Genomic DNA, 12,666 nt, shown 5'->3' with positions numbered 1-12,666 from the left:
CCGAGCCAAAAAAGGCCTACTTTCGCGAGCTCTCTCATGCTGAGCAAACGTGACGGAAGGGCTGTGTGGAGGGAGCCTTGATGTTCTGGGCAGTGTGAGAGCCCTAGGCATACACGTGCACCCAGCGGCCTTTGGCCTTGAAAACTGACTTCCCAACTAGCACTTCCCAGTCCGATGTGCCTTTCAGCTTGAAGGCGGCCAAGCAGGCGGTCTTCCTTGGAGGGAGGAAAGGCAGACCCACAGACGGTGTTTTTAGGCCTCCTTCGCACAGCAAGGGTTGGGCTCTACAGACTCCAGTACAAGTGGACTGCAAACAGGTCCTCACCTCCCGAGCCAAGAAAGGCCTAGTTTCGTGAGCTCTTTACTGCAGAGCTAACGTGAAGGAAGAGCTGTGTGGAGGGAACCTTGATGTTCTGGGCAGTGTGGGAGCCATAGGCATACACATGCACCCAGCGGCCATTGCCGGTGAAAACTGACTTCGCAACTAGCACTTCCCAGCCCAAGGTGACTGTCAGCTTGAAGGCGGCCGAGCAGGCTCTCTTCCTTGGAGGGAGGAAAGGCAGCCCCAGAGACTGTGTTTTTATGCCTGCCTCGCACAGCAAGTGTGGGGCTCTGCAGATGACAGTACAAGAGGCCTGCAAACAGGTCCTCACTTCCCGAGCCAAAAAAGGCCTACTTTCGCGAGCTCTCTCATGCTGAGCAAACGTGACGGAAGGGCTGTGTGGAGGGAGCCTTGATGTTCTGGGCAGTGTGAGAGCCCTAGGCATACACGTGCACCCAGCGGCCATTGCCCCTGCAAACTGACTTCCCAGGCAGCACTTCCCAGGACAATGTGACTTTCAGCTTGAAGGCGGCAAAGCAGGCGGTCTTCCTTGGAGGGAGGAAAGGCAGACCCACAGACTGTGTTTTTAGGCCTCCCTCGCACAGCCATTGTTGGGCTCTGCAGACGCCAGTAGAAGAGGCCTGCAAACAGGTCCTCACTTCCCGAGCCAAGAAAGGCCTAGTTTCGTGAGCTCTTTACTGCAGAGCTAACGTGAGGAAAGAGCTGTGTGGAGGGAACCTTGATGTATGTTCTGGGCAGTGTGGGAGCCCTAGGCATACACGTGCACCCAGCGGCCATTGCCCCTGCAAACTGACTTCCCAGGTAGCACTTCCTAGCCCGATGTGACTTTCAGCCAGAAGGCGGCCGGGTAGGCTCTCTTCCTTGGAGGGAGGAAAGGCAGCCCCTGAGAGAGCGTTTTCATGCCCCCAGTACGCAGGCAACGTGGGGCTCTTGAGAGGCCCGACCCATACTGCTGCGAGCAGGTCCTCACTTCCCGAGCCAGGAAAGGCCTAGTCTCGCGAGCTCTCTCCTGCAGAGCTAACGTGACGGAAGAGCTTTGTGGAGGGAGCCTTGATGTTCCCGGGCAGTGTGGGAGGCCTAGCTGTAATCGTGCAGCCAGCAGCCATGGCCCCTGAAAATTGACTTCCCAGGTAGCACTTCCCAGCACAATGTGACTTGCAGCTTGAAGGCGGCCGAGCAGGCGGTCTTCCTCGGAGGGAGGAAAGGCAGACCCACAGACGGTGTTTTTAGGCCTCCTTCGCACAGCAAGTGTTGGGCTCTGCAGACTCCAGTACAAGTGGACTGCAAACAGGTCCTCACCTCCCGAGCCAAGAAAGGCCTAGTTTCGTGAGCTCTTTACTGCAGAGCTAACGTGAGGGAAGAGCTGTGTGGAGGGAACCTTGATGTTCTGGGCAGTGTGGGAGCCCTAGGCATACACGTGCACCCAGCGGCCATTGGCCTTGAAAACTGACTTCCCAACTAGCACTTCCCAGTCCGATGTGCCTTTCAGCTTGAAGGCGGCCAAGCAGGCGGTCTTCCTTGGAGGGAGGAAAGGCAGACCCACAGACGGTGTTTTTAGGCCTCCTTCGCACAGCAAGGGTTGGGCTCTGCAGACTCCAGTACAAGTGGACTGCAAACAGGTCCTCACCTCCCGAGCCAAGAAAGGCCTAGTTTCGTGAGCTCTTTACTGCAGAGCTAACGTGAAGGAAGAGCTGTGTGGAGGGAACCTTGATGTTCTGGGCAGTGTGGGAGCCATAGGCATACACATGCACCCAGCGGCCATTGCCGGTGAAAACTGACTTCGCATCTAGCACTTCCCAGCCCAAGGTGACTGTCAGCTTGAAGGCGGCCGAGCAGGCTCTCTTCCTTGGAGGGAGGAAAGGCAGCCCCAGAGACTGTGTTTTTATGCCTGCCTCGCACAGCAAGTGTGGGGCTCTGCAGATGACAGTACAAGAGGCCTGCAAACAGGTCCTCACTTCCCGAGCCAAAAAAGGCCTACTTTCGCGAGCTCTCTCATGCTGAGCAAACGTGACGGAAGGGCTGTGTGGAGGGAGCCTTGATGTTCTGGGCAGTGTGAGAGCCCTAGGCATACACGTGCACCCAGCGGCCATTGCCCCTGCAAACTGACTTCCCAGGCAGCACTTCCCAGGACAATGTGACTTTCAGCTTGAAGGCGGCAAAGCAGGCGGTCTTCCTTGGAGGGAGGAAAGGCAGACCCACAGACTGTGTTTTTAGGCCTCCCTCGCACAGCCATTGTTGGGCTCTGCAGACGCCAGTAGAAGAGGCCTGCAAACAGGTCCTCACTTCCCGAGCCAAGAAAGGCCTAGTTTCGTGAGCTCTTTACTGCAGAGCTAACGTGAGGAAAGAGCTGTGTAGAGGGAACCTTGATGTATGTTCTGGGCAGTGTGGGAGCCCTAGGCATACACGTGCACCCAGCGGCCATTGCCCCTGAAAACAGTCTTCCCAAATAGCACTTCCTAGCCCGATGTGACTTTCAGCCAGAAGGTGACCGGGTAGGCTCTCTTCCTTGGAGGGAGGAAAGGCAGCCCCAGAGACTGTGTTTTTATGCCTCCCTCGCACAGCAAGTGCGGGGCTCTGCAGACCTCCGTACAAGAGTCCTGCAAACAGGTCCTCACTTCCCGAGCCAGGAAAGGCCTAGTTGCGCGAGCTCTCTCCTGCAGAGCTAACGTGATGGAAGAGCTGTGTGGAGGGAGCCTTGATGTTCTCGGGCAGTGTGGGAAGCCTAGCTGTAAACGTGCAGCCAGCGGCGATGGGCCCTGCAAACTGACTTCCCAGGTAGCACTTCCCAGCCCAATGTGACTGTCAGCTTCAAGGCGGCCGAGCAGGCTGTCTTCCTTGGAGGAAGGAAAGGCAGCCCCAGAGATTGGGTTTTTAGGCTTCGCTCGCACAGCAAGCGTGGTGCCCTGCAGACGCCCGTACAAGAGGCCTGCAAACAGGTCCTCACTTCCCGAGCCAAAAAAGGCCTACTTTCGCGAGCTCTCTCATGCTGAGCAAACGTGACGGAAGGGCTGTGTGGAGGGAGCCTTGATGTTCTGGGCAGTGTGAGAGCCCTAGGCATACACGTGCACCCAGCGGCCATTGCCCCTGCAAACTGACTTCCCAGGCAGCACTTCCCAGGACAATGTGACTTTCAGCTTGAAGGCGGCAAAGCAGGCGGTCTTCCTTTGAGGGAGGAAAGGCAGACCCACAGACTGTGTTTTTAGGCCTCCCTCGCACAGCCATTGTTGGGCTCTGCAGACGCCAGTAGAAGAGGCCTGCAAACAGGTCCTCACTTCCCGAGCCAAGAAAGGCCTAGTTTCGTGAGCTCTTTACTGCAGAGCTAACGTGAGGAAAGAGCTGTGTGGAGGGATCCTTGATGTATGTTCTGGGCAGTGTGGGAGCCCTAGGCATACACGTGCACCCAGCGGCCATTGCCCCTGCAAACTGACTTCCCAGGTAGCACTTCCTAGCCCGATGTGACTTTCAGCCAGAAGGCGGCCGGGTAGGCTCTCTTCCTTGGAGGGAGGAAAGGCAGCCCCTGAGAGAGCGTTTTCATGCCCCCAGTACGCAGGCAACGTGGGGCTCTTGAGAGGCCCGACCCATACTGCTGCGAGCAGGTCCTCACTTCCCGAGCCAGGAAAGGCCTAGTCTCGCGAGCTCTCTCCTGCAGAGCTAACGTGACGGAAGAGCTTTGTGGAGGGAGCCTTGATGTTCCCGGGCAGTGTGGGAGGCCTAGCTGTAATCGTGCAGCCAGCAGCCATGGCCCCTGAAAATTGACTTCCCAGGTAGCACTTCCCAGCACAATGTGACTTGCAGCTTGAAGGCGGCCGAGCAGGCGGTCTTCCTCGGAGGGAGGAAAGGCAGACCCACAGACGGTGTTTTTAGGCCTCCTTCGCACAGCAAGGGTTGGGCTCTGCAGACTCCAGTACAAGTGGACTGCAAACAGGTCCTCACCTCCCGAGCCAAGAAAGGCCTAGTTTCGTGAGCTCTTTACTGCAGAGCTAACGTGAGGGAAGAGCTGTGTGGAGGGAACCTTGATGTTCTGGGCAGTGTGGGAGCCCTAGGCATACACGTGCACCCAGCGGCCATTGGCCTTGAAAACTGACTTCCCAACTAGCACTTCCCAGTCCGATGTGCCTTTCAGCTTGAAGGCGGCCAAGCAGGCGGTCTTCCTTGGAGGGAGGAAAGGCAGACCCACAGACGGTGTTTTTAGGCCTCCTTCGCACAGCAAGGGTTGGGCTCTGCAGACTCCAGTACAAGTGGACTGCAAACAGGTCCTCACCTCCCGAGCCAAGAAAGGCCTAGTTTCGTGAGCTCTTTACTGCAGAGCTAACGTGAAGGAAGAGCTGTGTGGAGGGAACCTTGATGTTCTGGGCAGTGTGGGAGCCATAGGCATACACATGCACCCAGCGGCCATTGCCGGTGAAAACTGACTTCGCATCTAGCACTTCCCAGCCCAAGGTGACTGTCAGCTTGAAGGCGGCCGAGCAGGCTCTCTTCCTTGGAGGGAGGAAAGGCAGCCCCAGAGACTGTGTTTTTATGCCTGCCTCGCACAGCAAGTGTGGGGCTCTGCAGATGACAGTACAAGAGGCCTGCAAACAGGTCCTCACTTCCTGAGCCAAGAAAGGCCTAGTTTCGGGAGCTCTTTCCTGCTGAGCAAACGTGACGGAAGGGCTATGTGGAGGGAGCCTTGATGTTCCCGGGCAGTGTGGGAGGCCTAGCTGTAAACGTGCAGCCAGCGGCCATTGGCCCCTGAAAACTGACTTCGCAACTAGCACTTCCCAGTCCGATGTGCCTTTCAGCTTGAAGGCGGCCAAGCAGGCGGTCTTCCTTGGAGGGAGGAAAGGCAGACCCACAGACGGTGTTTTTAGGTCTCCTTCGCACAGCAAGGGTTGGGCTCTGCAGACTCCAGTACAAGTGGACTGCAAACAGGTCCTCACTTCCCGAGCCAAGAAAGGCCTAGTTTCGTGAGCTCCTTACTGCAGAGCTAACGTAAGGGAAGAGCTGTGTGGAGGGAACCTTGAGGTTCTTGGCAGTATGGGAGCCCTAGGCATACAGGGGCACCCAGCGGCCATTGGCCCTGAAAACTGACTTCCCAACTAGCACTTCTCAGACCAACGTGACTGTCAGCTTGAAGGCGGCCGAGCAGGCTCTCTTCCTTGGACGCAGAAAAGGCAGCCCCAGAGATTGGGTTTTTAGGCCTCCCTCGCACAGCAAGCGTGGGGCTCAGCAGACACCAGTACAAGAGGCCGGCAAAAAGGTCCTCACTTCTCGAGCCAAGAAAGGCCTAGTTTCGCGATCTCTCTCCTGCAGAGCTAACGTGACGGAAGAGCTGTGTGGAGGGAACCTTGATGTTCTGGGCAGTGTGGGAGCCCTAGGCATACACGTGCACCCAGCGGCCATTGCCCCTGAAAACAGTCTTCCCAAATAGCACTTCCAAGCCCGATGTGACTTTCAGCCAGAAGGTGACCGGGTAGGCTCTCTTCCTTGGAGGGAGGAAAGGCAGCCCCAGGGACTGTGTTTTTATGCCTCCCTCGCACAGCAAGTGCGGGGCTCTGCAGACGTCCGTACAAGAGTCCTGCAAACAGGTCCTCACTTCCCGAGCCAGGAAAGGCCTAGTTGCGCGAGCTCTCTCCTGCAGAGCTAACGTGATGGAAGAGCTGTGTGGAGGGAGCCTTGATGTTCTCGGGCAGTGTGGGAAGCCTAGCTGTAAACGTGCAGCCAGCGGCGATTGGCCCTGCAAACTGACTTCCCAGGTAGCACTTCCCAGCCCAATGTGACTGTCAGCTTCAAGGCGGCCGAGCAGGCTGTCTTCCTTGGAGGGAGGAAAGGCAGCCCCAGAGATTGGGTTTTTAGGCTTCGCTCGCACAGCAAGCGTGGTGCCCTGCAGACGCCCGTACAAGAGGCCTGCAAACAGGTCCTCACTTCCCGAGCCAAAAAAGGCCTACTTTCGCGAGCTCTCTCATGCTGAGCAAACGTGACGGAAGGGCTGTGTGGAGGGAGCCTTGATGTTCTGGGCAGTGTGAGAGCCCTAGGCATACACGTGCACCCAGCGGCCTTTGGCCTTGAAAACTGACTTCCCAACTAGCACTTCCCAGTCCGATGTGCCTTTCAGCTTGAAGGCGGCCAAGCAGGCGGTCTTCCTTGGAGGGAGGAAAGGCAGACCCACAGACGGTGTTTTTAGGCCTCCTTCGCACAGCAAGGGTTGGGCTCTGCAGACTCCAGTACAAGTGGACTGCAAACAGGTCCTCACCTCCCGAGCCAAGAAAGGCCTAGTTTCGTGAGCTCTTTACTGCAGAGCTAACGTGAAGGAAGAGCTGTGTGGAGGGAACCTTGATGTTCTGGGCAGTGTGGGAGCCATAGGCATACACATGCACCCAGCGGCCATTGCCGGTGAAAACTGACTTCGCAACTAGCACTTCCCAGCCCAAGGTGACTGTCAGCTTGAAGGCGGCCGAGCAGGCTCTCTTCCTTGGAGGGAGGAAAGGCAGCCCCAGAGACTGTGTTTTTATGCCTGCCTCGCACAGCAAGTGTGGGGCTCTGCAGATGACAGTACAAGAGGCCTGCAAACAGGTCCTCACTTCCCGAGCCAAAAAAGGCCTACTTTCGCGAGCTCTCTCATGCTGAGCAAACGTGACGGAAGGGCTGTGTGGAGGGAGCCTTGATGTTCTGGGCAGTGTGAGAGCCCTAGGCATACACGTGCACCCAGCGGCCATTGCCCCTGCAAACTGACTTCCCAGGCAGCACTTCCCAGGACAATGTGACTTTCAGCTTGAAGGCGGCAAAGCAGGCGGTCTTCCTTGGAGGGAGGAAAGGCAGACCCACAGACTGTGTTTTTAGGCCTCCCTCGCACAGCCATTGTTGGGCTCTGCAGACGCCAGTAGAAGAGGCCTGCAAACAGGTCCTCACTTCCCGAGCCAAGAAAGGCCTAGTTTCGTGAGCTCTTTACTGCAGAGCTAACGTGAGGAAAGAGCTGTGTGGAGGGAACCTTGATGTATGTTCTGGGCAGTGTGGGAGCCCTAGGCATACACGTGCACCCAGCGGCCATTGCCCCTGCAAACTGACTTCCCAGGTAGCACTTCCTAGCCCGATGTGACTTTCAGCCAGAAGGCGGCCGGGTAGGCTCTCTTCCTTGGAGGGAGGAAAGGCAGCCCCTGAGAGAGCGTTTTCATGCCCCCAGTACGCAGGCAACGTGGGGCTCTTGAGAGGCCCGACCCATACTGCTGCGAGCAGGTCCTCACTTCCCGAGCCAGGAAAGGCCTAGTCTCGCGAGCTCTCTCCTGCAGAGCTAACGTGACGGAAGAGCTTTGTGGAGGGAGCCTTGATGTTCCCGGGCAGTGTGGGAGGCCTAGCTGTAATCGTGCAGCCAGCAGCCATGGCCCCTGAAAATTGACTTCCCAAGTAGCACTTCCCAGCACAATGTGACTTGCAGCTTGAAGGCGGCCGAGCAGGCGGTCTTCCTCGGAGGGAGGGAAGGCATACCCACAGACGGTGTTTTTAGGCCTCCTTCGCACAGCAAGTGTTGGGCTCTGCAGACTCCAGTACAAGTGGACTGCAAACAGGTCCTCACCTCCCGAGCCAAGAAAGGCCTAGTTTCGTGAGCTCTTTACTGCAGAGCTAACGTGAGGGAAGAGCTGTGTGGAGGGAACCTTGATGTTCTGGGCAGTGTGGGAGCCCTAGGCATACACGTGCACCCAGCGGCCATTGGCCTTGAAAACTGACTTCCCAACTAGCACTTCCCAGTCCGATGTGCCTTTCAGCTTGAAGGCGGCCAAGCAGGCGGTCTTCCTTGGAGGGAGGAAAGGCAGACCCACAGACGGTGTTTTTAGGCCTCCTTCGCACAGCAAGGGTTGGGCTCTGCAGACTCCAGTATAAGTGGACTGCAAACAGGTCCTCACTTCCCGAGCCAAGAAAGGCCTAGTTTCGTGAGCTCCTTACTGCAGAGCTAACGTAAGGGAAGAGCTGTGTGGAGGGAACCTTGAGGTTCTTGGCAGTATGGGAGCCCTAGGCATACAGGGGCACCCAGCGGCCATTGGCCCTGAAAACTGACTTCCCAACTAGCACTTCTCAGACCAATGTGACTGTCAGCTTGAAGGCGGCCGAGCAGGCTCTCTTCCTTGGACGCAGAAAAGGCAGCCCCAGAGATTGGGTTTTTAGGCCTCCCTCGCACAGCAAGCGTGGGGCTCAGCAGACACCAGTACAAGAGGCCGGCAAACAGGTCCTCACTTCCCGAGCCAAGAAAGGCCTAGTTTCGCGATCTCTCTCCTGCAGAGCTAACGTGACGGAAGAGCTGTGTGGAGGGAACCTTGATGTTCTGGGCAGTGTGGGAGCCCTAGGCATACACGTGCACCCAGCGGCCATTGCCCCTGAAAACAGTCTTCCCAAATAGCACTTCCAAGCCCGATGTGACTTTCAGCCAGAAGGTGACCGGGTAGGCTCTCTTCCTTGGAGGGAGGAAAGGCAGCCCCAGAGACTGTGTTTTTATGCCTCCCTCGCACAGCAAGTGCGGGGCTCTGCAGACGTCCGTACAAGAGTCCTGCAAACAGGTCCTCACTTCCCGAGCCAGGAAAGGCCTAGTTTCGCGAGCTCTCTCCTGCAGAGCTAACGTGATGGAAGAGCTGTGTGGAGGGAGCCTTGATGTTCTCGGGCAGTGTGGGAAGCCTAGCTGTAAACGTGCAGCCAGCGGCGATGGGCCCTGCAAACTGACTTCCCAGGTAGCACTTCCCAGCCCAATGTGACTGTCAGCTTCAAGGCGGCCGAGCAGGCTGTCTTCCTTGGAGGGAGGAAAGGCAGCCCCAGAGATTGGGTTTTTAGGCTTCACTCGCACAGCAAGCGTGGTGCCCTGCAGACGCCCGTACAAGAGGCCTGCAAACAGGTCCTCACTTCCCGAGCCAAAAAAGGCCTACTTTCGCGAGCTCTCTCATGCTGAGCAAACGTGACGGAAGGGCTGTGTGGAGGGAGCCTTGATGTTCTGGGCAGTGTGAGAGCCCTAGGCATACACGTGCACCCAGCGGCCATTGCCCCTGCAAACTGACTTCCCAGGCAGCACTTCCCAGGACAATGTGACTTTCAGCTTGAAGGCGGCAAAGCAGGCGGTCTTCCTTGGAGGGAGCAAAGGCAGACCCACAGACTGTGTTTTTAGGCCTCCCTCGCACAGCCATTGTTGGGCTCTGCAGACGCCAGTAGAAGAGGCCTGCAAACAGGTCCTCACTTCCCGAGCCAAGAAAGGCCTAGTTTCGTAGGCTCTTTACTGCAGAGCTAACGTGAGGAAAGAGCTGTGTGGAGGGAACCTTGATGTATGTTCTGGGCAGTGTGGGAGCCCTAGGCATACACGTGCACCCAGCGGCCATTGCCCCTGCAAACTGACTTCCCAGGTAGCACTTCCTAGCCCGATGTGACTTTCAGCCAGAAGGCGGCCGGGTAGGCTCTCTTCCTTGGAGGGAGGAAAGGCAGCCCCTGAGAGAGCGTTTTCATGCCCCCAGTACGCAGGCAACGTGGGGCTCTTGAGAGGCCCGACCCATACTGCTGCGAGCAGGTCCTCACTTCCCGGGCCAGGAAAGGCCTAGTCTCGCGAGCTCTCTCCTGCAGAGCTAACGTGACGGAAGAGCTTTGTGGAGGGAGCCTTGATGTTCCCGGGCAGTGTGGGAGGCCTAGCTGTAATCGTGCAGCCAGCAGCCATGGCCCCTGAAAATTGACTTCCCACGTAGCACTTCCCAGCACAATGTGACTTGCAGCTTGAAGGCGGCCGAGCAGGCGGTCTTCCTCGGAGGGAGGAAAGGCAGACCCACAGACGGTGTTTTTAGGCCTCCTTCGCACAGCAAGGGTTGGGCTCTGCAGACTCCAGTACAAGTGGACTGCAAACAGGTCCTCACCTCCCGAGCCAAGAAAGGCCTAGTTTCGTGAGCTCTTTACTGCAGAGCTAACGTGAGGGAAGAGCTGTGTGGAGGGAACCTTGATGTTCTGGGCAGTGTGGGAGCCCTAGGCATACACGTGCACCCAGCGGCCATTGGCCTTGAAAACTGACTTCCCAACTAGCACTTCCCAGTCCGATGTGCCTTTCAGCTTGAAGGCGGCCAAGCAGGCGGTCTTCCTTGGAGGGAGGAAAGGCAGACCCACAGACGGTGTTTTTAGGCCTCCTTCGCACAGCAAGGGTTGGGCTCTGCAGACTCCAGTACAAGTGGACTGCAAACAGGTCCTCACCTCCCGAGCCAAGAAAGGCCTAGTTTCGTGAGCTCTTTACTGCAGAGCTAACGTGAAGGAAGAGCTGTGTGGAGGGAACCTTGATGTTCTGGGCAGTGTGGGAGCCATAGGCATACACATGCACCCAGCGGCCATTGCCGGTGAAAACTGACTTCGCATCTAGCACTTCCCAGCCCAAGGTGACTGTCAGCTTGAAGGCGGCCGAGCAGGCTCTCTTCCTTGGAGGGAGGAAAGGCAGCCCCAGAGACTGTGTTTTTATGCCTGCCTCGCACATCAAGTGTGGGGCTCTGCAGATGACAGTACAAGAGGCCTGCAAACAGGTCCTCACTTCCTGAGCCAAGAAAGGCCTAGTTTCGGGAGCTCTTTCCTGCTGAGCAAACGTGACGGAAGGGCTATGTGGAGGGAGCGTTGATGTTCCCGGGCAGTGTGGGAGGCCTAGCTGTAAATGTGCAGCCAGCGGCCATTGGCACCTGAAAACTGACTTCGCAACTAGCACTTCCCAGTCCGATGTGCCTTTCAGCTTGAAGGCGGCCAAGCAGGCGGTCTTCCTTGGAGGGAGGAAAGGCAGACCCACAGACGGTGTTTTTAGGCCTCCTTCGCACAGCAAGGGTTGGGCTCTGCAGACTCCAGTACAAGTGGACTGCAAACAGGTCCTCACTTCCCGAGCCAAGAAAGGCCTAGTTTCGTGAGCTCCTTACTGCAGAGCTAACGTAAGGGAAGAGCTGTGTGGAGGGAACCTTGAGGTTCTTGGCAGTATGGGAGCCCTAGGCATACAGGGGCACCCAGCGGCCATTGGCCCTGAAAACTGACTTCCCAACTAGCACTTCTCAGACCAATGTGACTGTCAGCTTGAAGGCGGCCGAGCAGGCTCTCTTCCTTGGACGCAGAAAAGGCAGCCCCAGAGATTGGGTTTTTAGGCCTCCCTCGCACAGCAAGCGTGGGGCTCAGCAGACACCAGTACAAGAGGCCGGCAAACAGGTCCTCACTTCCCGAGCCAAGAAAGGCCTAGTTTGGCGATCTCTCTCCTGCAGAGCTAACGTGACGGAAGAGCTGTGTGGAGGGAACCTTGATGTTCTGGGCAGTGTGGGAGCCCTAGGCATACACGTGCACCCAGCGGCCATTGCCCCTGAAAACAGTCTTCCCAAATAGCACTTCCAAGCCCGATGTGACTTTCAGCCAGAAGGTGACCGGGTAGGCTCTCTTCCTTGGAGGGAGGAAAGGCAGCCCCAGAGACTGTGTTTTTATGCCTCCCTCGCACAGCAAGTGCGGGGCTCTGCAGACGTCCGTACAAGAGTCCTGCAAACAGGTCCTCACTTCCCGAGCCAGGAAAGGCCTAGTTTCGCGAGCTCTCTCCTGCAGAGCTAACGTGATGGAAGAGCTGTGTGGAGGGAGCCTTGATGTTCTCGGGCAGTGTGGGAAGCCTAGCTGTAAACGTGCAGCCAGCGGCGATGGGCCCTGCAAACTGACTTCCCAGGTAGCACTTCCCAGCCCAATGTGACTGTCAGCTTCAAGGCGGCCGAGCAGGCTGTCTTCCTTGGAGGGAGGAAAGGCAGCCCCAGAGATTGGGTTTTTAGGCTTCGCTCGCACAGCAAGCGTGGTGCCCTGCAGACGCCCGTACAAGAGGCCTGCAAACAGGTCCTCACTTCCCGAGCCAAAAAAGGCCTACTTTCGCGAGCTCTCTCATGCTGAGCAAACGTGACGGAAGGGCTGTGTGGAGGGAGCCTTGATGTTCTGGGCAGTGTGAGAGCCCTAGGCATACACGTGCACCCAGCGGCCATTGCCCCTGCAAACTGACTTCCCAGGCAGCACTTCCCAGGACAATGTGACTTTCAGCTTGAAGGCGGCAAAGCAGGCGGTCTTCCTTGGAGGGAGGAAAGGCAGACCCACAGACTGTGTTTTTAGGCCTCCCTCGCACAGCCATTGTTGGGCTCTGCAGACGCCAGTAGAAGAGGCCTGCAAACAGGTCCTCACTTCCCGAGCCAAGAAAGGCCTAGTTTCGTAGGCTCTTTACTGCAGAGCTAACGTGAGGAAAGAGCTGTGTGGAGGGAACCTTGATGTATGTTCTGGGCAGTGTGGGAGCCCTAGGCATACACGTGCACCCAGCGGCCATTGCCCCTGCAAACTGACTTCCCAGGTAGCACTTC

This window comes from Giraffa tippelskirchi, chromosome 1 (assembly GCF_054371585.1).
Source record: "Giraffa tippelskirchi isolate mGirTip1 chromosome 1, T2T-mGirTip1v1.2.pri, whole genome shotgun sequence".
Taxonomy (NCBI): domain Eukaryota; kingdom Metazoa; phylum Chordata; class Mammalia; order Artiodactyla; family Giraffidae; genus Giraffa; species Giraffa tippelskirchi.
The sequence above is the reverse complement of the archived record's forward strand: the minus strand, read 5'-3'. Positions refer to the sequence as shown.